The sequence below is a fragment of the Saimiri boliviensis genome, chromosome X, assembly GCF_048565385.1.
Source record: "Saimiri boliviensis isolate mSaiBol1 chromosome X, mSaiBol1.pri, whole genome shotgun sequence".
In the NCBI taxonomy this organism is placed as follows: Eukaryota; Metazoa; Chordata; class Mammalia; order Primates; family Cebidae; genus Saimiri; species Saimiri boliviensis.
In genome coordinates this window covers 55,561,022-55,564,505 of record NC_133470.1, presented here as the reverse complement: position 1 = coordinate 55,564,505, position 3,484 = coordinate 55,561,022, and the positions used below count along the sequence as shown (strand labels likewise).

Here is a 3,484-nt window from a genome sequence, read left to right as displayed (position 1 = left end):
GTGTCCAGGTGATTCTTGTATGTTATATCTTAGTTCTAATTAGTTTCAAAAAATTTTTGGATTTCTGCCTTAATTTAATTGTTTACCCTAATGTCATTTAAAAGCATATTATTTAATTTCCACGTAATTCTATGGTTTTGAATGATTTTCTTAGTATTGATTTCTATTTTTATTGTGCTGTGCTCCAAGAGTGTGCATGATATGATTTTGCTTTTTAAAAAATTTTCTGAGACATGGTTCAGGAGATAACAATACAGCTGCCTCTCCTCCTAGCTTGGGTGGCTGCTGTGGCAGAGGGGTGGCGGACACCAACTGTGAGGGCCAGGACTGAACTTCTCAATGTCTGCATGGAGGCCAAGTGCCACAAGGAAAAGCCAGGCCCCAAGGACAAGCTGCATGAGCAGTGTCGTCCCTGGAGGAAGAATGCCTGCTGTTCTACCAACACCAGCCAGGAAGCCCACCAGGATGTTTCATACCTGTATAACTTCAACTGGAACCACTGCAGAGAGATGGCACCTGCCTGCAAACGGCATTTCATCCAGGATACCTGCCTCTATGAGTGCTTCCCCAACTTGGGGCCCTGGATTCAGCAGGTGGATCAGAGCTGGCGTATAGAGCGGGTACTGGATGTGCCCCTGTGCAAAGAGGACTGTGAGCAATGGTGGAAAGATTGAGGTACCTCCTACACCTGCAAGAGCAACTGGTACAAGGGCTGGAATTGGACCTCAGGGCCTAACAAGTGCCTGGTGGGAGCTGCCTGCCTACCTTTCCATTTCTACTTTCCCATACCCACTGCTCTGTGCAATGAAATCTGGAGTCACTCCTTCAAGGTCAACAACTACAGCAGAGGGAGTGGTCGCTGCATCCAGATGTGGTTCGACATGGCCCAGGGCAACCCCAAAGAGGAGGTGGCGAGGTTCTATGCTGCAGCCATGAGTGGGGCTGGGCCCTGGGCGGCCTGTCCTGTCCTGCTCAGCCTGGGCCTGCTCTGGTTGCTCAACTGACTTCTCTGTTTACCTTCTGATACCTGGACATCCCCAACTGTTCAGTTTCTGCTCCATAGTTGGGCCTCTGACAGCTACTTTGAATAAACCAGACACCCCCCCCCCCAAATTTTTTTTCTGAGAATGGTTTTATGGCTGATTTTGTGTTCAACTTTAGAGCATGTGCCATGTGCAGATGAGATGAATGTATATTCTGTTCTTTTTAGGTGGAGAGTTCTTCAGATGTCTGTTAGACCTATTTAGTCATTTTTGCCTCGATGATCTAATACTGGCATGTTGAAGTTTCCCACTATTATTGTGTGTTATCTAAGTCTCTTCTTAGGCCCATAAGGACTTGATTTACAAATTTGGGTGCTCCTGTGTTTAGTGCATATATATTTAGAGTAGTTAAGGCTTTTGTTGAATTGAACACTTTACCATTATAAAATGCCCTTCTTTTTCTTTTTTTGATTAGTACTGGTTTCAAGACTGTTTTGTCTTGAAAAAATAATTATGTTTTGTCATGAAATAGCAACTCTTTTATTTTACTCTATCCACGTGGATATGATTTTTGTATGTGGTGAGAGATAGGGGTCTTGTCCTATTATTCTGCAAAGGGATATCCAGTGTTCCCAGCATCATTTATTAAAGTGACTGTGTTTCCCCCGGGGTATGTTCTTGGCACTTTTTTTTTGAAAATTAGTTTGTAACTGGGATTTTTTTTTGGGTACTGGTGAGGCACAGCTCCCCTGAGAGAATGTTGTAGGTTCTTGGTCTCCACGCTCTCAGGAATGAGAGAGGGGACAACATCAGGTGGGTGTTAAGCTCATAAATACAGAACCCAAGAAGTGTTGCAAAAAGTTTATTTTATTTAGGTAGAGAAAAGAGGGAAATAAAGGAGGAGAGGAGAGGAAAAACTTCCACAAAGAGTGTGGAAGGGGACTCCAGAGGGGAAATCCAGGAGAGGAAAGAGAGCCCCCACTATGTGGGAGGGTATTCCAGAGAGCTGGAAATCCGCAGCAGGTGAAGGAGCAGAGGAATTTATCCTGGGAGAAATTCCCACCTTCCCAAGTTTCTCTGGCCAAGGAAAGGAGTTTCTTTAAACTTCTGCTGGGGTGATTGACCCTTAGTTTCTTCCCGTTACCACAAAATTCAAACATAAACTGCTAAATCACCCAGATGGAGAGAGATGGGAGGGAGGCATGGCGCTGGGAAATTCTTGCCCTTAAAACTAAGCCTCCTCGTGGACCCGGAAAGAGAACACATTCCCTTAAGTTCAGTGCAGGTGTGTGGATTTGTTTCTGGGCTCTCTGTTCTGTTCCACTGGTCTATATGTCTGTTTTTTTTTTTTTTTGTTTTGTTTTGTTTTGTTTTGTTTTGGCGGGGTGATATATTTATCTCTGTAATTTATTAATTTTTTTTTGAGATGGAATTTTGCTCTTGTTACCCAGGCTGGAGTGCAATGGTGCGATCTCGGCTCACCGCAACCTCCGCCTCCTGGGTTCAGGCAATTCTCCTGCCTCAGCCACCTGAGTAACTGGGATTACAGGCACGCGCCACCATGCCCAACTAATTTTTTGTATTTTTAGTAGAGATGGGGTTTCACCATGTTGACCAGGATGGTCTCGATCTCTTGACCTCGTGATCCACCTGCCTCGGCCTCCCAAAGTGCTGGGATTACAGGCCTGAGCCACCGCCTCCGGCCTATTAATTTTTTAAATTGTATTTTGGTCTCTGGCGTACACGTGCACATCCAGCATCTGACAGGATTGTTGCATAGGTACACACATGCCATGGTGGCTTGCTGTTTCCATCCCGCCCCTCCGTTGCCTACATCAGGCATTTCTCCCAGTGTTACCCTCCCAATCCATCCTGCCCCCTCACTGTCCCTCCTCTCCCCTCCTCTCCATCCCCCCACCTAGCCCAGTGAGTATTGTTCTCTTCCCTGTGCCCAAGTGTTCTCATTGTTCATTACCCACCTATGAGTGAAAACATGTGGTGTTTGGCTTTCTGTTCTTGTGTCAGTTTGCTGACAATGATGGTTTCTAGATTCATCCATGTCTCTACAAAGGTGTTTTATGTCAGTACCATGTATTACTATAGCTCTGTGACACAATTTCATGACAGGTAATGTGATTTCTCCAGTTTTTTGTTTGTTTGTTTGGCTTAGGGCACTTTTTGGTTATTCTGGGTCTTTTATGGCTTTTTGTAAATTTTAGATTTATTCTACTTTTATAAAGAATGCCATTGGTATTCTGATAGAAATTGAATTAAATCTGTATATTGCTCTGGTTAGAATTGACATTTTAACAATATCAGTTCTTCTAATCTATGAACATAAAATATCTTTCCATTTTTCTTGGTGTCCTCTTCAATTTCTTTTATCAATGTTTTGTAGTTTTCATTATAGAAATATTTTACTTCTATGATTAAGTTAATTTCTAGGTATTTAATTCTATTTGTGGTTATTTAAAATTGAGTTACATTCTGTATTTCTTTTT

General features: G+C 43.2%; 1 pseudogene; it reads left to right on the top strand.

Moving 5' to 3' along the window:
* The first annotated feature begins 233 nt into the window (after positions 1-233).
* Positions 234-1,004, top strand: LOC101030076 (folate receptor alpha pseudogene; annotated as a pseudogene).
* Positions 1,005-3,484: the final 2,480 nt, after the last annotated feature.